The sequence below is a fragment of the Podarcis pityusensis genome, assembly GCF_964106645.2.
Source record: "Podarcis pityusensis genome assembly, chromosome: 3".
Lineage (NCBI taxonomy): Eukaryota > Metazoa > Chordata > Lepidosauria > Squamata > Lacertidae > Podarcis > Podarcis pityusensis.
The window spans coordinates 121,026,050-121,049,908 of NC_138026.1; the positions used below are offsets into that span (position 1 = coordinate 121,026,050).

A 23,859-nucleotide genomic window follows, 5' to 3' on the forward strand; every position below is an offset into this window, starting at 1 on the left:
GGTGTTATGTGGTCTCGGCAGCCACTCCCAGTCACTAGTCTAGCTTCTGCATTCTGGATTAGTTGTAATTTCCGGGTCACCTTCAAAGGTAACCCCACGTAGAGTGCATGGCAGTAGTCTAAGCGGGAGATAACCAGAGCATGCACCAATCTGGCGAGACATTCTGCGGGCAGGAAGGGTCTCATCCTGCGTACCAGATGGAGCTGGTGGACAGCCGCCCTGGACACAGAATTGACCTGCGCCTCCATGGACAGTTGTGAGTCCAAAATGACTCCCAGGCTGTGCACCTGGTCCTTCGGGGACACAGTTATCCCATTCAGGACCAGGGAGTCCCCCACACCCACTCCCCTCCTGTCTCCCCCAAACAGTACTTCTGTCTTGTCAGGATTCAACCTCAATTCCAGAGTTGGAAGGGACCTCCAAGGGACATCCAGTCCAACCCCCTGCAATGCAGCTGAAGAATCCTGGAAGCAGTGGCGAAGCTGCATGTTCCGACACCGGGGGAAGAGAGCAGACTGGGGTGTGGCTGGCGTGCATCCCGGGGGGGGGCATGGTGCCAGCGTGGTGGGGTGTGTGTGCGGCGCATGTCTGGGGGTGGCCATGATGGTACCCCCCTCCCCAATGGTGCCAGGGGCAGTGCGCTCCCCGCCTCCCCACGTTCCTCCGCTAGTGCCTTGAAGATAGCAACAAACCTCTGCTTAAAAACCTCCAAGAAAGGAGTACACCATCTTTTAAGGGAGTTTGTTCCACTGTCAAAATGCTTTGACCATCAGAAAGTTCTTCCAAATGTTTATTCAGAACCTTCCTTCTTGTAAATCAAATCCATTGGTTCAGGTCCTCCTCCCTGGAGCAGCAGAAAGCAAGCTTGCTCACTCTTCTGTGGGCCAGCACTTCAGATATTTGAAGATGGCTCTCATATCTCCTTTCAGTCTCCTCTTTTCCAGGCTAAACATACCCAATTCCTTCAACCATTCCTCATAAGGTTTGGTTTACAATCCAAGATGGTCCTGGTCATCTTGGTTCCCCTCCTCTGCACACCTTCCAGCTTGTCAACATCCTTCTTAAATGGTGGCACCCAGAACTGGACAAAGGACTCCAGGTGTGGTCTGACTAAGGAAGAATAGAGCGGTACTATGACTTCCCTTGATCTAGACACTATATTTCTGTTGATGAAGCCTAGAATAGCATTCACTTTTTTCCATGCAGCATCACACTGTTGACTCATGTGAAACTTGAAGTCCTCTAAGGCCCCTAGATACATATTGATTCATTTCTCATTTAAGGGTGAGCCCATCTCATATGCACTTTCCAAAGCAATATGAAAACTGAAACACAGAACCATCCATAGAAATTCACACTTCTCTGAATTGTGCAATGCATTTTCCACTTAAGTAGTGTTCACCAGTTTGGTATACAGTGGACGCTTGGGTTGTGAACGTGATCTGTGTGGGATGCATGTTAACAACCCACAGTGTTCACAACCCGCATCTGTGCATGCGCGGGTTGCGATTTGGTTATTCTGTGCATGCACAAAGCGCAATTTAGCACTTCTGCGCATGTGCGACTGCCAAAACCCGGAAGTAACTCATTCTGGTGCTTCCGGGTTTTGGCGGTTCACAACCCAAAAAAATGCAGCCTGAAGTGGCTTTAACCCGAGCTATGACTGTATTTGTTATGAATATTGGACTAGGGACTGGGAGACCAGGACTTAAATTCCCACCCAGCCATGAAGCTCACTGGGTGACCCTGGGCCAGTCACTACATTTCAGCCTAGCCTACCTCACAGGGTTGGTGCCAGGATGAAATGAAGACGGGGAGAACTGTGTGCCCCACCTTGAGCAACTTGGCAGTTCGGACCCCTTGAAGGTACACCAAGAAGCTGCAGACTCTGCTCCCCTACAGTCTGTTGACAATTGGAGGCCTTGGCACCAGGTGATTCACCCCCTTAGTAATCCTCATGTATGTTACTTTAGCAATGGTTCCACCTTTTCCGGGCACCACCATATAGGGAGGATATTGACAAGCTGGAAGGTGTGCAAAGGAGGGGGACCAAGATGACCAAGGTCCTGGAAATGAAGCCGTATGAAGAATGGTTGAAGGAGCTGAGTAGGTTTAGCCTGGAGAAGAGGAGACTGAGAGGAGATATGATATTCACCCTCAAATATCTTATGGGTTGTCATGTGGAAGATGGAGCAAGCTAGTTTTCTCCTGCTCTGGAGAGTAGGGCCCAAACCAATGGATTCAAATCCCACGAATGGAGATTCCAACTGAACATTAGGAAGATCTTTTTGAAGGAAAGATTGGTTTGACCGTGGAATGGACTCCCTCAGAAGGTGGTGGACTCTTCTTCAGTGGAGAATTTTAAGCAGAGATTGGCTGGCCACCTGTCAGAGATTCTTTGGCTGGGCTAGTTGACCCTCATGGTCCCTTCCAACTCTATAATTCTAGGATTCTTTGGTGATAACTGTAATTTTGCTCCATTTTGACCTGGAAGGGGATGTGTCTAGCATTGCTCCCCCCTCTCACCAACTGCTCCCCTGAACCTCCTTCAGAACTGGGCCAATTCCACTGTGTTTCATGGAAGCAGCTGCCTGTTACTTCACACACCTTTTCAGCCTGTGGACATTCGCTGATCATGGAGCAATATTTGTCTGACTTGGAGCCAGACATGGTGAGGAAACAGAACTCAGCGGTGAGACCACAGGCTCCCCACCTTGCCTGCTGCATCTTGCACTTCAGTCTCTCAGGAAAGGATGCTGAAGCACATGCCAGTTACTCCAAAACCAAAGGAAAGTCACAGGATGGAGAGGAATTGGCAGAGCCCCCACCGCAACCCAGCGCCCCTTTTCATACAAGGCACCACCACACAGAGGTTTCCAAGGCTTGCATTTATTGAAAGGCAAAGCTAAAGCAAATGAGCAGGCAAACCCAATCCTAAACCCATTTACAAAGATGCCAGCCTCACTGAGCACAGCAGGACTTGCTCTGGAGTAAACGGGCAGAAAGGATTGGGCAGGGATGTATCCTTCCCAGAAGCGCCTTCAGCAGCAGCAGCAGCAGCAGCAGTAGCAGCAGCAGCGAGCAAAGAGGTTTCTGCAGATGTGCAGTCAAGGCAGCTGCATCTCCAGAGAAGAAGCAGGGTGGTCTTCCTTTCGTCAGAGGTGATGCGTGATGGGTCTGCTGTAGAGTTAAATAATAAAAAAAAGGAAACACCGTGAATATGGGTGGGAGGGTGTTCAAAAGAGGCCAGGGACCCCCTGAAGACCAAAGAGCCAAATGCTATCAGAATTGGGGTTTCACATGGTGGAGGAGTGGGGTTCAGCTCAAACTTTCTGCTGGATGTTCAGAAGTCAGGAGAGGTCTCCATCCCAAAACCAAACGGCTCCATGCACTTTCTGGAGCTGATGGGAGATATACTCCAAAACATCTGGTGGCCACCTGGTTGACCAAGGCTGATCTCCAAGTGGCTCCAAATGTCAACAGGGTCCAAACTCAAGGTCCAAACTCAAAACAATGAATTTGGCATTTGGGAGAATCTAGCAAGCACCACCCCTTCACTCCGTGGCTGTTAAGGGTCAAAGACAGGGGGAAGAAGCAGAGCTATAACTCTCTGGCCTTTGGGTTCGTGTCTTTTTGAGATGCCACAGACTTATTTTCAGGCACAGGTATGGTTTTGCCTATAACTCACCTTAGCTGCGCTTGCAGCAACGCCTGTCTCCCGAACACTTCCCAATCTCTTTCTCGCCTTTGTTGCAGGTTTTTCTGCAGCTGCCCCCATTGTTCTGGCAATCCTGGGTGGGACGTTGAGCTCCGGTGAAATCTGCAGGGCAAAGCAAAGGGAAAAAAGCAAACTAAGAGAGGGAGATGCAGGTACCAAGGAGAGGATCTACCTAGGAAGGCTGCTCCACTTCCCAGGACTGGCCTTCTACACCTTCCATCCTTTGTTCCTCAACAATCCTGCTAGTCAGGACATCTGGAGGGCACCAGGTTGGGGGAGGCTGGTGCAGGATGAATGCAGGAAAGGGGCTGGGATGGAGAGTGAGCCCCTCCCCCTCCCACCTGCGCCTTCAGCAGGAGGTTTGAGCCAAGGTGGTTGAAAACCTTTGTCAGAGTCACTGGCTTCCCTGGGGGCCACTAGCAACCTTGGAGAGAGAAGTTCTCTTGCCCAGGAAACTGGCCCACTCTCTTCCCCACCGCAAAGCTGAATGCGCTGAAATGTGTTATTACAGATTTTATAGCAACAGCTTCTTTGGATTAAATTCCATATTTTAGGATTGGGATGGCAATCAGATCCTAAGAGCCTGGCTGCTGGAATCAAGTCCATCAACCTGGTCTCATCGTGGCCAGTCAGACTCCCCACTTGGAAAGTTCTAAATGGGGACAGAGGGTCAAGAGAATTCCCCACCCATCCCTTTGGGATTCCCTGCAAGTGGGATTCAGAGGCAGGTTAAAAAGGAATAAAGCAGAGAGCTGTGGAGCTCAGAGAAGAAGCATCTGAGATGAAGAGAGCTGTGGAGCTCAGAGAAGAAGCATCTGAGAAGAAGGCCATACCTGGAGCCACCAGCATCAGGAGGAGGAAGGCGACAGAGAGGAGGCAGAAGATCTTCATGGCTGGAGGTTGGTGGGAAACCTGGAGATGCCTGAAGCCAAGTGGAAGAGCAGTTGACAGGGAAAGGAGAGGTCCCCCTACTTATAGGTGGATGGAGGACTGATGAAACCTTGTGGGAAACCAAATGTCTTTCACAGCATAGATGTCACAATCCCTGTGGGGCAGAAGAAGATGAGAATTGCTGTCTGGATTTGAGTAATGCTCTTGTGCAAAACCACATATGGAAGAATGACCACAAACCAGGCTAGTGTCACTGACTGACAAAGAGAAGCAGAGAGAGTTGTTTCTGAAACTATGGCATTGGAGAATTAATTTCCCAGCTATGCATTGAGTTTACCATGAAGTTAATAGAGGAAAAGCACATTCTTGGAGGAGAGGGCTATCAGGGCTCCCCCAGGGCTCTGTTTTCCCTCCACTGCTTCAGTCTCTGAACTCCAGTTGCTCACTATCACAAGCGAGTCCATGAGTAGTTCACTGACTGACAAAGAGAGGGAACTGTGTTGTTTATATAATGTTGCCCTCGATGAATGTATTTTCCAAGAATGTATTGAGATTACAAATATTTTCACTTCATTGCGATCAAAATTTTTGCAGCTGTGGTTGCATATAAAAATATTTCTCTTAAGTTTTTTGGTATCTCACTGCCTAGAATTCGCAGTAAGAAGGCCTCAGGTTTTGGGGTTTGTTTGTTTTTTGAAAAGTTAATTTTTATTTTTATTTTTTAGGGAGAGGATTCCTATGAAACTAGACTGGCAGAATAAATTATTAGAGTTTGCTGAAATGGCACAAATGACAAACACACTGAGAAGCAACTCAAATCAAAGATTTATTTTTAAAAAGGGACACGTTCAAGAATTACTTTAAAAAATATAACACTGGTGCGGCATCTATGGTAGCATTTGAATGATTTCTGTATATATTAATAACCAAAACAAAGTAACAAGAAACAAAAGATGTAAGAAAATATAAGATACTATAAAAAGAACAGTGAGAGATTTTACTTTCTTGGGCTCCATGATCACTGCAGATGGTGACAGCAGTCACAAAATTAAAAGATGCCTGCTTCTTGGGAGAAAAGCAATGACAAACCTAGACAGCATAATAAAAAGCAGAGACATCACCTAGTTAAAGCTATGGTTTTCCCAGTAGTGATGTATGGAAGTGAGACCTGGACCATAAAGAAAGCTGATCGCTGAAGTATTGATGCTTTTGAATTCTGGTGCTGGAGTAGACTCTTGAGAGGCCCATGGACTGCAAGAAGATCAAACCTATCCATTCTGAAGGAAATCAGCACTGAGTGCTCACTGGAAGGACAGATCGTGAAGCTGAGGCTCCAAGACTTTGGTCACCTCATGAGAAGAGAGGACTCCCTGGAAAAGACGCTGATGTTGGGAAAGATGGAGGGCACAAGGAGAAGGGGACAACAGAGGACAAGCTGGTGGGACAGTGTTCTCGAAGCTACCAGCATGAGTTTGATCAAACCGCGGGAGGCAGTGGAAGACAGAAGTGCCTGGCGTGCTCTGGTCCAGGGGGTCACGAAGAGTCAGACACGACTAAACAACTAAACAACAACAACATAAATAGAACAAAGTAATAACTATTTGCACAATTGGAAAACAGTAATGGTAAATACATGGGGGGAGGCAGGGAGTCCTGTGTAGACAAGCAAGAATGTATGGTGAAATGAATTGTATATGGAATATTAAACTGTTATCCTTTTCCTAATGATCCCTTGCATGGAGTCCATCTTTTTCACAGCTTCTGCACACGGGGCCCACATCTTCTTGGAGCTCATTACTATGACTCCAAGGTCTCATTGCTAGTCAGTCACCACCAGTTCACACCCCATGAGGGTACACCAAGAACCTGCAGACTCTGGACCCCAACACTCTCTTGACACTTGAGGGCCTTCACACCAAGTTATCCAGTTTTCCATCAGTAATCCTCATGTGTGTTAATGAAGTCATAGTCCTGCTCTCTTCTGACTTGGTCAGACCCCACCTAAAGTCCTGTGCCCAGTTCTGAGAGCCAGTGTGGTGTAGTGGTTAAGAGCGGTAGTCTCGTAATCCGGGGAACCGGGTTCGTGTCTCCGCTCCTCCACATGCAGCTGCTGGGTGACCTTGGGCCAGTCACACTTCTCTGAAGTCTCTCAGCCCCACTCACCTCACAGAGTGTTTGTTGTGGGGGAGGAAGGGAAAGGAGAATGTTAGCCGCTTTGAGACTCCTTAAAGGGAGTGAAAGGCAGGATATCAAATCCAAACTCTTCTTCTTCTTCTTCTTCTTCTTCATCTTCTTCTTCTTCTTCTTCTTCTTCTTCTTCTTCTTCTTCTTCTTCTTGGCACCACCATGTAACAAGGACGTTGACAAGCTGGAAGGTGTGCAGAAGAGGGCGACCAAGAGGATCCAGGGTCTGGGAGTGAAGCCTGATGAGGAATGGTGGAATGGAGGAATGGGGTAGGTCATGCTTAGCTTGGATGAAATGAGATCTGAGAGCCATCTTCAAATATCTCAAGGGCTGCCTCATGAAAGATAGAGCAGACTTGCTTTATCCTGCTCTGGAAGGTAGGGCCCAAACCAATGGATCCTAATTCCAAGAATGAAGATTCTGATTGAACATGAGGAAGATGTTTCTGAGGGTAAGAATTGTTTGACAGTTGAATGGACTCCATCAAAAGGTGGTGGACTCTTCTTCAGTGGAGGTAATCAAGCAGAGATTCAATGGTACCCGTCAGGGATTGTTTAGCTTAGACTAGATGACTCTCAGGGTCCCTTCCAACTCTACAATTCCAGGATTCTATGATAAATGCCATTTTGCTCCATTTTGACCTGCCATTGCTGTCCCCAACTCTCACCCACCTCTCCCCCCCCCCCAACCTCCTTCTGATCTGGGCCAATTCCCAGTTCCACTGTGTTTCACAGAAGCAGCTGCCTATTACTTCACACACCTTTTCACCCTGTGGACATTCGTTGATCATGGAGCAATATTTGTCTGACTTGGAGCCAGACATGGTGAGGAAACAGAACTCAGCGGTGAGACCACAGGCTCCCCACCTTGCCTGCTGCATCTTGCACTTCAGTCTCTTGGGAAAGGATGCTGAAGACATCCCATGTCTGTGTAGGCTGCAAAAGATGAGCAGATGCCCTGGAGGTTTCACAGGACAGGACACAGCACAGACCAACAGCTCAGAACCGGCTCTAATACTCCTTCCCCAGAATAATATGACACCCTCACTTTTGAGCCCCCATCTCTCTCCCACAGACACATAAATTCACAACAGTGCACATAATTTCATATCAATGCCTGCTCTAAAGATTGGAATGAGTCTCCAGATCAGATTTGGTGGTTCCTGGGACAGAGATGGGTTTGGGACAGTGTTTTCCCCCATGAGGTGCAGGGGAGGGGTGCTGGGTTTTGTCCTTGCACCAGGCGCCACTGAAATTTGAAAGACCAATTTCCACCACTGTCCATGGAGAGACAAGGAGTAAATTTGTGAATTTGGAGGCAAGCCATTGAGTTGCAGATGGTGGAGGGAAAGCCCAGGTGGAAATGATGGTATGAGATGCGGATCTGAAGGACTTTGCATGAGAAGAGCCCTGAAACGGACCAGCCCAAAGGCCTGACTAGTCCAGCACCCCTTGCTCTCTCCCACAAACTCACACTCTCTTTTGTAAACCACTGAGAGGCTGTTTTCACAAACAAGCGGCATAGAATGGCAAAAACTCCGACCAGCCTCAGCCTCACATGGTCCAGCATAGGGCGATGAAGTAGGAGTCCTAAACATCTGGAGGGCACCAGGTTGGTGAAGGCTGTGATGCAACCTGTGTCCAGCTCTCCCATCTTCCCCCTTTGGTCCCCATCCCAACAAGGACTTCAGGACTGGCGTTCTCGCTCTCTGCCACGGTGGACATTTCTTTTGTGGTCCAGCATCATTACACTTTCCATTCTGACGATAACCAGGCATCTAAACCTCATGACCAGTCCAACGAAGCTGATGTTGAAGAATCATTGCTTCGTCACTGATGAGGGGGCAATAGCAAAGAACCTTAAGCATCCCAAATAAAACAAAAATGGGACGCAGAAGAATGACATATGGGTATTAATTTATTTACAAATAAGCCCCTTTTTATTTGGCCCTCATCAAGCATTGAAATGCAAAGTTGAAGCAAAGTGTGAGAATCTCTGAGAAGATATTCCTTTCATTTCCCCCGCTATTTGTCCTCCAAATATGGAAAAGAAAAGCCATGACCTCAAAAGGATGCTAAGAAATCACACTGTCATTCTTCAATTGATTGCTTGCCAGTGGGATCCGCTTTGAGTTTTTGCCAGGGAAATGGGAGACATTCAATTCAGCTGGCCATTAAAGGCCTGCCCAGCTAATTTGCAGTTCTCACAACAGTACATGAACCAGAACAGAATCACCCTTCCAAATTGACTCTTCTTTGAATTTTCCAAGGCGGTTCCCCAGTCACATGAAGGGAACCCAAACCCACACAGTGGAGTACCAGGAGCCATTGATAACCCACAAATAAGAGCCTTTCAAAACCATCTAATTTGATGGCACTATCTCCTGTAGGAGCAAACTCCATTCTTTAACTGTGTGCTGTGAAGGATCTTTTAAAAATGAATTATCTGAAGAAACCTAAAATCTGCAAAGGGCATAAGGAGATCCCTGCTGGATCAGACCAGCAGTCTACAAGAGTCAAATGGTAGTAAGAAGGCTACCAGACACACACATATGGGAAACAGCCATGGACTCGCTTGTGATAGTGAGCAACTGGAGTTCAGAGACTGAAGCAGTGGAGGGAAAAGAGAGTCCTGGGGGCCAGGAGCCCTGATAGCCCTCTCCTCCAAGAATGTGCTTTTCCTCTATTAACTTCATGGTAAACTCAAAGCATAGCTGGGAAATTAATTCTCCCATGGCTGAGCATCAGCAACAACTCTCTCTGCTTCTCTTTGTCAGTCAGTGACACTAGCCTGTTTGTGGTCATTCTTCCATATGTGGTTTTGCACAAGAGCATTACTCAAATGGCAATTCTCATCTTATTCTGCCCCGCAAGACTTGCAACATCTATCATGTAAAAGACATTTGGCTTCCCACAAGGTTTCACCAGTCTTCCATCCACCTATAAGTAGGGGGACCTCTCCTTCCCCAGACAACTGCTCTTCCACTTGGCTTCAGACATCTCCAGGTTTCCCACCAACCTCCAGCCATGAAGATCTTCTGCCTCCTCTCTGTCGCCTTCCTCCTCCTGATGCTGGTGGCTCCAGGTATGGCCTTCTTCTCAGATGCTTCTTCTCTGAGCTCCACAGCTTTTAAAACCTGCCTCTGAATCCCACTTGCAGGGAATCCCAAAGGGATGGGTGGGGAATTCTCTTGACCCTCTGTCCCCATTTAGAACTTTCCAAGTGGGGAGTCTGACTGGCCACGATGAGACCAGGTTGATGGACTTGATTCCAGCACCCAGGCTCTTAGGATCTGATTGCCATCCCAATCCTAAAGTATGGAATCTAATCCAAAGAAGTTGTTGCTATAAAATCTGTTAAAACACATTTCAGCGCATTCAGCTTTGTGGTGGGGAAGAGAGTGGGCCAGTTTCCTGGGCAAGAGAACTTCTCTCTCCAAGGTTGCTAGTGGCCCCCAGGGAAGCCAGTGACTCTGACAAAGGTTTTCCTACCACCTTGGCTCAAACCTCCTTCTGAAGGTGCAGGTGGGAGGGGGAGGGCTCACTCTCCATCCCAGCCCCCTTTCCTGCATTCATCCTGCACCAGCCTCCCCCAACCTGGTGCCCTCCAGATGTCCTGGCTACAGGGTTGTTGAGGAACAAAGGGTGGAAGGTGTAGAAGGCCAGTCCTGGGAGATGGAGCAGCCTTCCCAGGTAGACCCTCTCCTTGGTACCTGCATCTCCCTCTCTTAGTTTGCTTTTCTCTTCGCTTTCCCCTGCAGATTTCACCGGAGCTCAACGTCCCACCCAGGATTGCCAGAACAATGGGGGCAGCTGCAGAAAAACCTGCAACAAAGGCGAGAAAGAGATTGGGAAGTGTTCGGGAGACAGGCGTTGCTGCAAGCGCAGCTAAGGTGAGTTGTATGCATAACCATACCTGTGTCTGGAAATAAGTCTGTGGCACCTCAAAGAGACATGACCCCAAAGGCCGGAGAGTTACAGCTCTGCTTCCTCCCCCTGTCTTTGACCCTTAACAGCCACAAGGTGGCGGGGCACTTGCTAGATTCTCTTTGAGGCTAAATTTACTGTTTGATGATCTTGAGAATTCCCTGATGACATTTGGAGCCACTTGACTCTAGGAACTTGGAAAACAGAACCCGAAGAACTGCGCCCAGTGTGAAATATGCTATTCGGAAGCATGGAGGGCAGCCTTTGATAACCAGGTGTTTTGGATTATCAGCTCCAGATTGTGAAAGGAGGCATTTGGGTTCGGGATAGAGAACTCTCCCAACCTCTGCAAATTCAGCAGAAGGTCACACTCTAACCAACTCTAAATAGCACCTCCCCTCACGAAATCCCAACTCTGATAGCATTAGGCTCTTTGGTCTTCAGGGGGGTCCCTGGCCTCTTTTGAACACCCTCCCAAACATATTCACAGTGTTTTCTGTCTTTTTCATTTAACTGAACAGCAGACCCATCACGCTTCACCTCTGATGAAAGGAAGACCACCCCGCTTCTTCTCTGGAGATGCAAATGCCTTGACTGCACCTCTGCAGAAACCTCCTTGCTCATTGCTGCTGCTGCTGCTGAAAGCGCTTCTGGGAAGGATCCGTCACAGCCCAATCCTTTCTGCCCGTTTACTCCAGAGCAAGTCCTGCTGTTCCCAGTGAGGCTGGCATCTTTGTAAATGGGTTTAGGATTGGATTCGCCTGCTTATTTGCTTTAGATTTTCCTTTCAATAAATGCAAGCATTGGAAACCTCTGTGTGGTGGTGCCTTGTATGAAAAGGGGCGCCGTGTTGGGTTGGGGTCTCTACCAGTTCTTCTCCATACTGTGACTTTTATTTGATTTGGGAGTAACTGACAGGTGCTTCTGTACAACAACACAGTAGAATTGGGAATTGGCCCAGTTCTGAAGGAGGTTCAGGGGGGCATTTGATGGGAGTGGAGGGAAGCAATGCTAGACACATCCCCTTTCAGGTCAAAATGGAGCAAACCTGCAATTATCATCATAGAATCCAACAATTATAGAGTTGGAAGGGACCCTGAGGGTCAACTAGTCCAAGTTAAAGAATCCCTGACAGATGGCCGTCCAATCTCTGCTTAAAATTCTCCAGTACAGGAGAGTCCACCAACTTCTGAGGGAGACCATTCCACTGTCAAACAACTTTTTCCATCAAAAAATCTTCCTAATGTTCAGTTGGACAAAACTCAGCACCCCTCCCCTGGCACCTCATGTGGGAAAACACTGCCCTAACCCCATCTCTGCCCCAGGAACCACCAAAATATGATCTGGAGAGTCATTTCAAACTTTAGTGCAGGTTTTGAGGTGCCTGGAGGGAGTCTTTAGGAGAGAGGAGGGAAATGACCTATACCAAGCAGAAATCTCTTGCCTGAACAGGACAGCAGCCTTGGAAACAACCCAATCATTCCAGTACCAAACTGTTCCATTGCCCTTCCGTGCCCTCGATCATACTCCATATCCATTTTTCCAAAGAAAGGGCAAGTTAAACCCTCTTTCTCCAAATGGTCTGAATGTGTGTGTTGTGCTGTTTGCATTTTACTTGTAGTGCTGAATCAATACTTGGTTTTGATATTGTTGGCAATGGCAGGCATTGGTATGAAATTGTGTGCACTGTTGTGAATTTATGTGTCCATGGGAGAGAGATGGGGTCTCAAAAGTGAGGGTCACACACTCATATTATTCTGGGGGAGGAGTATCGGTGCTGGTTGTGAGCTGTTGGTCTGTGCCTTTTCCTGTCCTGTGAAACCTATGGGGCATCTGCTCATCTTTTGGAACCTACGCAGACATGGGATGTCTTCAGCATCCTTTCCCAAGAGACTGAAGTGCAAGATGCAGCAGGCAAGGTGGGGAGCCTGTGGCCTCACTGCTGAGTTCTGTTTCCTCGCCATGTCTGGCTCCAAGTCAGACAAATATTGCTCCATGATCAGCGAATGTGTGTGAAGTAACAGGCAGCTGCTTCCGAGCAACACAGTGGAATTGGGAATTGGCCCAGACCAGAAGGAGGTGGGGGGAGAGGTTGGTGAGAGTGGGGGACAGTAATGCCAGGTCAAAATGGAGCAAAATGGCATTTATCACAGAATCCTGGAATTGTAGAGTTGGAAGGGTCCCTGGGTGGCTCAAATATATGTATAAAAATATCATAACACATTAAACATCAAATTTTAAAAACTTCCCTATACAAGACTGGATGTTTCATAAACAGGAATTGAGTGCCTCACATTCAAGGAAACCCAACTCTGGGCATACACTGAAACTTCTGGGTTTTCTCAATGCTCCGCAATTTGGGTGCTGTGTAACAATATTATCAAGGAATCCTCACATGTGTTATCCCCCTTTTTTCTCCAGCTCCATCCCTGAATCTGTTTACATGGAAAGGGATGTCTTTGGCATTGCTGCTCCCCATTCCCAACACCCCCCCCCCCGATATCACCTTCTGATCTGGGCTAATTCCCAATTTCACTGTGCTGAAGCTGGCAGTTACTTCACCCAACTTTGCTGCCTGTGGGCATCCGATGGAGCAACGCTTGTCCGTTTACTTGAAGCAAGACCAGGTGGGGAAATGAGACTTAGCCTTGTGACCACAGGTTCCCCACCTTGCCTGCTGGGTTTGCCCTTCAGGCTCTTGGGAAAGGATGTTGAAGACATCTCTCATCTCTGTGGAGATTGCAAAAGACCAGCAACTGCCTTCTAAATGATACAGACACAGCCCAGACCAACAGCTCATGACTGGCACTGATACCTCTCCCTCTTCTACAAAATTAAATTAAAAAGCCTTGCCCTCACCTTTGGGTGCCCATTTTTTGAAGCTGAGGTTGGATGGGCACCAGTCAGAGATTCCTGCATTGCAGGGGTTTGAGTAAATGACTCTTGGGGTATCTCCCAATGCTGAAGCTCAGAACCTCATGAACGTCAGAGCGCATGAATCTCAGGCACATACATCTTGCAAATGACGGTTGGCAACCCACAAGATTTCAACAGCCCTCGAGGCACCTATAATTTGTATGACTCCTCCTTCCCCAGTCAACTGTTCTTCCACTTGGCTTCTGATACCTCCTGGATTCCCACCAACCTTCAGCCATGAAGATCTTCTGCCTCCTCTCTGTTGTCGTCCTCTTCTTGATGCTGCTGGCTCCAGGTATCGCCTTCTTCTCAGATGCTTCTTCTCTGAGCAGCTCCACAGATCTCACCTTTATTCCTTTTAAAGCTGCCTCTGAGCACCATTTGCAGTGACTCCGAAAGAGGTGGAATCTTGCCCCTCCGTCCTCCAGGAGAGTTTCCCAAATTGGGCTTCTGGTAGGACACTGTGAGAAGAGGGTGCTGGCTCTTATCACCTCAGTTATGTGATCCACGGAAGCTCTTGCTTTCAAATCTGCAATAATGTGCTTCAGCACACTCAGATTTACGGTGGGTAAAAGAATGGGCCAGTTTCCTGGGCAAGGGAGCTTCTCTCTCCCAGTTGGCCAGTGGCCGCCCAGGGAAGCCAGTGACTCTGACGCAGCCTTCCCAACCACCTTGGCTCAGACCCTGTCCTGGAGGTGCAGGGAGGCAGCAGAAGGGACTGACTCTCTGCTCCAGCCCTGCATTCTTCCTGCACCAGATTTCCCCAACCTGGTGCCCTCCGGGTGTCCAAGCCAGCAGGGCCATGGTGGAAGAAGTTGTGGAAGGTGAGACAGATTCTTCAAAGTCTTCTTTTTCTTCCTTCAGATTTCACCAGAGCCAAAGTTGCTGTTCCGATATGTGAACGTATTGGTGGGAAATGCATAAGATGGTGCCCGAAGCCACTTTTTATGTGTTCATCTGTCCTAATGTGTTGCCGTTAAGGTGAGTTAAATCCAATCTTAGCTGTGCCCAAAAATTAGTCTCATGACCCCAATTGCACGACAATCATCGCTCTGTTTTCCCACCTACCCCACCTCCCTCTCTTAATCTTTACAGCCACTGTGACAATATTAGTGTGTGCACAGGGGGTTGAAAACCCTTTCCTCTCCCCTTGCTGCCCCCATGAAAGCTCTCTGACCCCTCAGCCACAACTCCCCTTAGCCTACCTTGGCTCAAAGAACAGCTCTTCATGGTATAAGAATTGTAGAGTTGGAAGGGAAAGAGTTAAATGCACACCAACACACAAACACAAGAAGAAGAAGAAGGAGGAGGAGGAGGAGGAGGAGGAGGAGGAGGAGGAGAAGAAGAAGAAGAAGAAGAAGAAGAAGAAGAAGAAGAAGAAGAGGAAAGAACCACATTAGAAAAAAAGAGTGTGTGGTAGCAAAACCCCGTTCAAATCCCCCCAAGTGCATACATGAAATGCCCAGAGGTCTCTCTTACAATCATACAATAGAAATGTAGTGTTGGGAGGCACCAAGGGGTCATCTAGTTCAACCCTCTGCAAGACAGACCTTCTGTGTGCAATTTGAACTCTGACAACAGCAGCTTTTCTGCCTCCCAGTTGGAGTCACTGGTTTGGGTTTTCAGAACCACCACCAACACCCGTGTTTTCTCTCACAGGATACTAACTCTGCAGATCTCCGGCGCAAGACCTCTGGTGAAAGGAAGACCACCCTGCTCTCCTCTGATGTGCAGCTGCCTCGACTGCACCCCCATCTCTGCTGGGGAAGAAACCGCTTTGCTTGATGCTGCTGAAGGCGATGCTGGGAAGGAGTCAAGAGAGAGCCGTCCTGTCTGCCTGTCTACTCATGAGTAAGCCCCTCTGTGGCCAGTGGGGTCTGACTCCTGAGTAAATGGGCTCGGGATTGGAGCTAGGATTTGGTTTGCCTGCAAAAATGCTTTAGCTTCTTCTTTTTAATAAATGCAAGCATTGAAAACCTTTGTGTAGCTCCATGTTGTGAAAAGGTGTGCTGGGTTGAGGGGATATTTGAGTCAATGGACAAATATCAACAGGGAGCCACCACAGAAAAGTCCTCTTCTCTCATTTCCACCCTCCAAACCTTTTGCGAAGGAGGCACATGAAGAAGGGCTTCTGATGATGATCTCAGGGTCCAGGACAGTTCATATGGGGAGAGGCCATCCTTGAGATTTTGTGGTCCTGAGCCCATGTGGGGTGTGAGAGCTGAGTTGGAAGCAGCCTGGAAGCTGGAGACACAGATTCCTGTTTCCTGTGTAGGGGATCCAAAGCTGTGATGAACTGAGAAGGATGTTTTGGGGGATATTAATGCTGTGAACCCATCTATTTTATGCTCAGGCTCTCTCTATATGTTCAAAAAAATCTATATCTCCGCTCACATTCAAGGAAACCCAACTCTGGGCAAACACTGAAGCCCCTGGGTTTTCTCCATGCTCAGCAATTTGGGTGCTGTGTAACAATATTTTCAAGACCCTTGGGATAGAGTTGTCTAATACAAGGAGTTCCTCCTTTATTAGCTTCTGTTTAGAGTAGAGAACGCTGATCAGATGTTTGAGCAGCTTCTTAGAGAAAGTGTTGCATAGTTTTCTTGCATATTCAGTGGGATACGTGGATTGTAGAGGGTTCTTAATTCTAAGAAAGCTCATACCAAGAACTAACTTAGTTGGTCTTAAAGGTGCTACTGGAAGGATTTTTTTTATTTTGAATATTTTCAAGGAATTCTCACAAGTGTTATTTGCCCATTTTCTCCAACTCCATCCCTGAATCTGTTTGCATGGAAAGGGATTTCTTTGACCTTGTTGCTCCCCACTCCCACCCACTGTCCCCCAATATCACCTTCTGATCTGGGCTAATTCCCAAGTTCACTGAGCTAAATCTGGCAGTTGCTTCACCCAACTTTGCTGCCTGTGGGCATCCAATGGAGCAACGCTTGTCGGTTTACTTGAAGCAAGACCAGGTGGGGAAATGGGACGTAGCCCTGTGACCACAGGTTCCCCACCTTGCCTGCTGGGTTTGAACTTCAGGCTCTTGGGAAAGGATGCTGAAGACATCTCCTGGGGCCCATCTCTGTGGAGATTGCAAAAGACCAGCAACTGCCTGCTAAATGTTACAGGCACAGCCCAGACCAACAGCTCACAACTGGCACTGATACTTCTCCCCCATCTCCAAATTCAAATATAAAAGCCTTGCCTTCACTTTTGGATGCCCACTTTTTGTACTTCCCCCCATATATTCACAATAATGCACAGAAGTTTAAACCAGTGTCAACCATAAATATTAAAATGAAGCATCAAATACCAAACACCATAAAAGCAGCACAACACAAACACACAAATAGAGAGCAGGACAGTGCTCAAACCGTGTCCGGAAAAAGATGAAGATAGGAGTTGCCTTTAAGTGATATTTTGGGATTGCCTCCAGCATTGACCAGAAAAGGGCAGCAGTGGCAGTTAGAAGACAAATTCAATGGGGGGAATCTGCAGCCAATGTGGTGCCCTCCACCAGATGCTGTTGACTCACAACACCCACCTCACCCCCCTTTCTCTTCCTGCTGCTTTCCCCTATGTGAAGCTATTTAAAGTTAGCGCACCTCTCCACAAAGGTGGGAATTTGGGACTCATCATGAGAAAGTGAGAAGCCAAGGTGGCTTAAGGGTTTCTGTGAAAGTCCCAGAATTTTGGGGGCAGTTGGAAACAATGTCTTTGGAAATGTGATGAAGAGACAGGGGGGCAAGAACACATAACAATAGTAATAGTAGCATGATTTGGGGGGATGTTCAGGGATGCAGGAGAAGATATATTGTTTTATTATAGCCTTTCCAACTTGTGTAAACAAGTTCACAATTTAGCAGAGTAACATTCCCCTTTTTAAACTCACATTGGATGTGTTTGCTTAGGCTTGCTAAAGCCTCTATAAGAACTTCTAGTATTTCCCCCTTATTCCCTCATAAAAGATAAGACATGGCACAGTATTCTATAAAAGTATAAAAAGAGTTTACTCACTTACATTCTGTTCACAATCGGATCCCAGAAGGCAGACTTAGCTTAGAAAAGTAACATACACCTGGAAACTATCTCATAAGGAGACAGTCCCTTTGTCCTCTCTTGGCTGGAAGCATCTTTGGCTAAGCAGATGTTGCTTCTTCGATGCATGCAGTCAAGGAGAGAGAGATGGTGGCTGCCCTGCCCTGTGCTTTTGTCGTTACCTGCACAGGTGAGGCCACGCCCACCTCTAGTCACATGCAGAGGAAGTCTGTCCCAGCCCAGAAGGAAACAGGAAGTTTACCTGCTGGCTGGACAAACATTCCTCCCCATGTGTAAACATGTTCTCTCTAGGAATGCTGTACTTGACTGCTCTTGTGTTTCACATCCAACATGATTGAGGGAATTGGGGAGATTGAGAGGAAAAATGAGAGCTGTCTTCCAATATCTCAAAGGCTGCCAAGTAGAGAATGGAGCAAGCTTGAGGGGGGAATCCCAACCAATGGATTCAAAACATTAGGAATATCTGAGTTGTTCCACAGTGGAACAGACTCCTTCCAAAGATGGTGGGCTCTCTCCCTTGCAGGAGGATTTGAAGCAGAGGTAGGATGGGCACCAGTCAGAGATTCCTGCATTGCAGGGGTTGGACTAGATGACTATTGGAGTAGCTTCCAGTGCTGAAGTTCTATAAGTCTATGATTCTGTGGTCTTTGGCTGGTCCTTGGCACATGCCCCTCAGGGCTTGCCACATCCATCCTGCAAACAACGGTTGGCATCCCACGAGATTTCATCAGTCCTCCAACCACCTATAAGTAGAGGGAGCTTTCCTTCCCCAGTCAACTGTTCTTCCACTTGGCTTCTGGTACCTCCAAAATTCCCACCAACCTCCAACCATGAAGATCTTCTGCCTCCTCTCTGTTGCCGTCCTCCTCTTGATGCTGCTGGCTCCGGGTATGGCCTTCTTCTCAGATGCTTCTTCTCTGAGCAGCTTCACAGCTCTCCGCTTTATTCCTTTTAAACCTGCCTCTGAACATCACTTGCTCTGACTCCCAAAGAGGTGGGATCTTGCCCCTCTGTCCTCCAGGAGAGTTTCACAAATGGATCTTCTGGTTGGACACTGTGAGAAGAGGATGAAGGACTGGATGGGCCCCCTTTGGCCAGATGCTACAGTCAGTCTCTTCTTATTACCTCATTTATATGATCCACGGAAGCTCTTGCTTTCAAATCTGTAATAATGCACTTCAGGTCCTGCGTGAGTGTCTGGAGGCGGTTGGAGGATGGATGGCGGCTAACAGATTGAGGTTGAATCCTGACAAGACAGAAGTACTGTTTTTGGGGGACAGGAGGCGGGCAGGTGTGGAGGATTCCCTGGTCCTGAATGGGGTAACTGTGCCCCTGAAGGATCAGGTACGCAGCCTGGGAGTCATTTTGGACTCACAGCTGTCCATGGAGGCACAGGTCAAATCTGTGTCCAGGGCAGCTGTTTACCAGCTCCATCTGGTACGTAGGCTGAGACCCTATCTGCCTGCGGACTGTCTCGCCAGAGTGGTGCATGCTCTGGTTATCTCCCGCTTGGACTACTGCAATGCACTCTATGTGGGGCTACCTTTGAAGGTGACTCGGAAACTACAACTAATCCAGAATGCGGCAGCTAGACTAGTGACTGGGGGCGGCCGCCGAGACCATATAACACCGGTCTTGAAAGACCTACATTGGCTCCCAGTACGTTTCCGAGCACAATTCAAAGTGTTGGTGCTGACCTTTAAAGCCCTAAACGGCCTCGGTCCAGTATACCTGAAGGAGCGTCTCCACCCCCATCGTTCTGCCCGGACACTGAGGTCTAGCGCCGAGGGCCTTCTGGCGGTTCCCTCATTGCGAGAAGCAAAGCTACAGGGAACCAGGCAGAGGGCCTTCTCGGTAGTTGCGCCCGCCCTGTGGAACGCCCTTCCAGCAGATGTCAAAGCGATAAACAACTACCTGACATTCAGAAGACATCTTAAGGCAGCCCTGTTCAGGGAAGTTTTTAACGTGTGATTTTACTGTATTTTTGGTTTTATGGAAGCCGCCCAGAGTGGCTGGGGAGGCCCAGCCAGATGGGCGGGGTATAAATAATAAATTATTATTATTATTATTATTCAGCAAACTCAGCTTTGCAGTGGACAAAAGAACGGGCCAGTTTCCTGGGCAAGGGGGCTTCTCTCTCCCAGTTTGCCAGTGGCCGCCCAGGGAAGCCAGTGACTCTGACGCAGCCTTCCCAACCACCTTGGCTCAGACCCTGTCCTGGAGGTGCAGGGAGGCAGCAGAAGGGACTGACTCTCTGCTCCAGCCCTGCATTCTTCCTGCACCAGCTTTCCCCAACCTGGTGCCCTCCGGGTGTCCAAGCCAGCAGGGCCATTGTGGAAGAAGTTGTGGAAGGTGTAGAAGGTCAGTCCTGAGAGACAGAGCCTTCAAAGTCTACTTTCCCCCCCTCCAGATTTCACCAGAGCCCAACCTAATCGAAGATGTGAACGTATCGGGGGAACATGCAGAACAGTGGGCACAAGGCCACTTCCTTTGTGTCCAGGTCGCCTATCGTGTTGCCATAAAGGTGAGTTAAATGAAATCTTAGCTGTACCCGAAAATTAGTCATGTCTCATGATCCTAAATGCATGAGACTCATCACTCTATCCCCCCCCCACCTCCCTCTCTTAACCTTTCCAGCCAGTCTAAGGGGAACAATATGCACAGGGGGTTGAAAACCCTTTCCTCTCCCCTTGCTGCCCCCATGAAAGCTCTCTGACCCCTCAGCCACAACTCCCCTTACCCTCCCTTGGCTGAAAGAACAGCTCTTCCTGGTGTGAGAGGGTGGGGGCTCAGTCGATGACCCTCCTCGAATAGCAAAGGCAACCTGTGTGAAACGTCCCTGTGAAGGTGGTTACTGAATCACAGAATTGTAGAGTTGGAAGGGAAGGAGTTAAATGCACACCAATGTGCAGACACAATGATCCTCTCCTGGGGTTGCTGTTTGAAAGAAGGAGGAGGAGGAGGAGGAAGAGGAGGAACCACATTAGAAAAATTCCCCCAAATGCATCTAAGAAGTCACTTGAAAGTACCAAATAGGCTTAGGAATAAAATAAGAATGAATTGTTAAGCATTATGGATTGTGATTACTAAGAAAAGACTAGAAGATAGTACATAAATTGAGAGAGTTAATTTTACTTTCAGAAAGAGGATATTGGAGACCTGTTACAAGGTGATACACTGAAACTCAGTTAGGGAGGATTTGAGGAAGCCAGTTAACATGGAAATTAAAAGGAACTTGTGATGGGACGATGAGCTGCTTGTGTGTAAAATCCAAGTCCCTCAGAGTTTGGTCAAGTTTGCAAACCTCTGTCTGTAACGGAGCCCCTTAAACATGGCTCCGTCAGTCGCTGGCAGATTCCGACAGTGGTTGCTTTCGGAATCGCTTCCAACATAAAAGCTCCTTAACGGAAACACGTCTTCTGGACTCTCTGCGTGACAGTTTCCGGCGAGGAGTGGGTGTCCCTACAGGAGGTCCTGAAACCTCCCCACTGTTTTCGCTGGAAGTGTCTCTGAGCCATCCCTCCAGCTCACTTTCCCTCAGCTCACCTCCTCTCCCCCTACTGGTTCCCTCTTCAGCTGCTGAGTCTCTCCCAACCTGTGTGAGCCCTTTCCCCTCCCTTCCTTCCGATGGCAGTTCCCTGACATCCACCTCCCCTCCAGGGCCCCCTTCACCCCCTCCCGCCCCCTCCTCTACGGGCGGTGAGGAGGCAAAACCCCGGAATGAACTTCCTTCATCTTCCGATGTCTCGAACACTTCTCTCCACCTGTTGCGGTTCCTGGTCTCGAAGTACTCCTCCTCCTCAGAGTCCATCTCCCCTTCCCCTTCCGAGTCCGGGAATCCTTCCAACTCCTCCTCCTCATCGGTGGTCCCAAAGTATTCCCTCCGGAACCTCTCCACAGGCTGAGGTTTCCTTGGGAACCTTTGATGGAACGTTTCTATCAATACCTCATCATTGATATCTTCTGCCATTACCCAAGTGTTTTCTGACTCCGGTTCTCCTTCCCACGCTACCAAATACTCCACCTGATCCCCCTTCCACCTGGCGTCGAGGATTTCTGCCACATGGCTGCTGCATTCCCTTTCTTCTATGACTGGTCCCCGAGTGGCCATCCCTTCTCGTCCCCCCTCATACGGTGACAGTAACGACCTGTGAAATACTGGGTGCAGTTTCATGTGGTTGGGTAACTGGAGCCTGAAAGCCACTGGGTTGACCTGTTGAATGACCTCAAAGGGACCCAATCTCCTGGGTCTTAATTTCTTACAACCTCCTTTGAACGGCAACCCTTGGGTTGACAGCCACACCCTATCTCCCACCCTTATGGTTTCACCTTCCCTTCGGTTCTTGTCTGCCTGCCTCTTGTATTCTTCCTTCGCCCTTTCTAAGTTGAGTTGGAGCTGACGATGGATTGCTTCCATTTCTTCTACAAAATGCTCGGCTGCCGGGACGCTCCATCTCTCCCCTTCTCCCCCTGGGAAAGCCCTGGGATGACACCCATAATTAGCCAAGAAGGGGCTCATCCCTGTGGACACATTCTCGGCATTGTTGTAGGCAAATTCCGCCAGCGCCAACTTTTCTACCCAGTCATTCTCTCTGTCATTGACATAACACCTCAGGTATTGCTGGAGGACACCGTTTGCTCTTTCCGCCTGCCCGTTGGTTTCAGGGTGCCGGGCAGTCGAAAAGTTGACCTCCACCTGCAGTAAGCTCATGAGCTTCCTCCAGAACCTGGAAGTAAATTGTTTTCCTCGGTCTGAGCCCACCCTCAATGGCACCCCGTGCAACCTAAAAATGTGTTCTACAAATAACTTCGCTGTCTCTTCCGCCGTGACTGCACGCGAGCAGGCTAGAAAGTGGCACATCTTTGTTAGTAGGTCTACCACCACCATGATGGCTGTTTTCCCCTTGGACTTCGGCAGATCAGTCATAAAATCTATCGACACTGCCTCCCAAGGTCGTTCTGGGGTTGGTAAGGGTTCTAATAGCCCCGCCGGCGCCCGCCTCTCCCCTTTGGCTCGCTGGCATTGCTCGCACCCTCTTACATACTCCCGTACATCTTCCCTCACCTTAGGCCACCAAAATTCCCTGGTGACCAACCACATGGTTTTGTGTTGTCCAAAATGCCCCGCCGTGGGGCTGTCGTGCAACTGCTTGAGTACCCTCCCCCTTAAATCTCCTTCAGGGATATACAGTGCCCCTTTGTAATACAAAGCTCCATTTCTTTCCTCGAAACCCCCTGGTTCCTCTCCCTCACCCCTAAGACCTCTGAGCTTATTCTGGGCGTATTCATCATTCTCTGTTTCCTCTACCAGTTCTCTTTGCCCCACCAATGCCGCCCCACACACCCAGCGGTCCTCTGGGATGACATGTCTCTCTTCGGGTGCCCCCTCCCCTTCCAAATATTCAGGTTTGCGTGAGAGAGCGTCCACCCTAACATTTTCTGGACCTGGCACATAACAAATTTCAAAGTGGAATTTGGAGAACTCCTGGGCCCATCTCACTTGCCGTTGGTTGAGCACTCGTGCCGTTCTCCAATACTCTAAGTTCTTGTGGTCCGTGCACACTTGCACCTTATGTTGTGCCCCAATTAATAAATGCCTCCATCTCCTGAACGCTTCATGAATGGCTAGTAGTTCTCGGTCATACACCGTGTAGTTCCTCTCAGATTTGTTCAGCTTTCGCGAAAAAAAGGCACACGGTCTCCACTCTGACTCCTCCTTGCCAGGCTGCAGAAGCACCGCCCCCACAGCCCGGTCTGATGCGTCCGTTTCCACTCGCATCGGTTTTTGTAAATCCACATGCAGGAGCTGTTCTTCCGAAGCGAACGCCCTTTTCAGCTCCTCAAAAGCTCGCTCCGCCTCCACCGCCCAAACGAATTTCCTCTTACTGCTGAGACAGTCCGTAATGGGCGCCGTCAAGTGGGCAAAATTTCTGATGAACTTCCGATAGAAGTTTCCAAATCCAAGGAATCTTTGCACATCCTTCCTTGTTTTCGGTGTTTTCCATTCCAGTACCGCTTGGACCTTGCCAGGATCCATGGCCAATCCCTTGTCCGACAAGCGGTACCCCAGGAATTCCACCTCCTTGGCATGAAACTGACACTTCTCTAGCTTCACCCACAGCTGATTGGCTTGCAGTCTGCCCAACACTTCCATGACGTCTTTT

General features: G+C 48.6%; 2 long non-coding RNA genes across 4 annotated transcripts in view; one reads left to right on the top strand and one right to left on the bottom strand.

The window, feature by feature from the left end:
- Positions 1 to 2,873: 2,873 nt before the first annotated feature.
- LOC308473424 lies at positions 2,874 to 4,758 on the bottom strand. The gene is made up of 3 exons (XR_013984089.1): positions 4,552 to 4,758; positions 3,689 to 3,820; positions 2,874 to 3,180 (listed from the first exon to the last, which is right to left on the bottom strand). It is a non-coding gene; the product is annotated as an uncharacterized lncRNA (long non-coding RNA).
- Positions 4,759 to 9,674: 4,916 nt separating this feature from the next.
- Positions 9,675 to 23,859, top strand: part of LOC308474695 — a 102,013-nt gene continuing 87,828 nt past the window's right edge. The window contains exon 1 of one of the 3 annotated variants that reach the window (XR_013984854.1): positions 9,675 to 9,878. This is a non-coding gene — a long non-coding RNA (uncharacterized lncRNA). Of the gene's footprint in view, positions 9,879 to 13,842; positions 13,932 to 18,489; positions 18,584 to 23,859 lie in introns of those variants that run through there. The other 2 variants (XR_013984855.1, XR_013984856.1) reach the window with 2 other exon arrangements.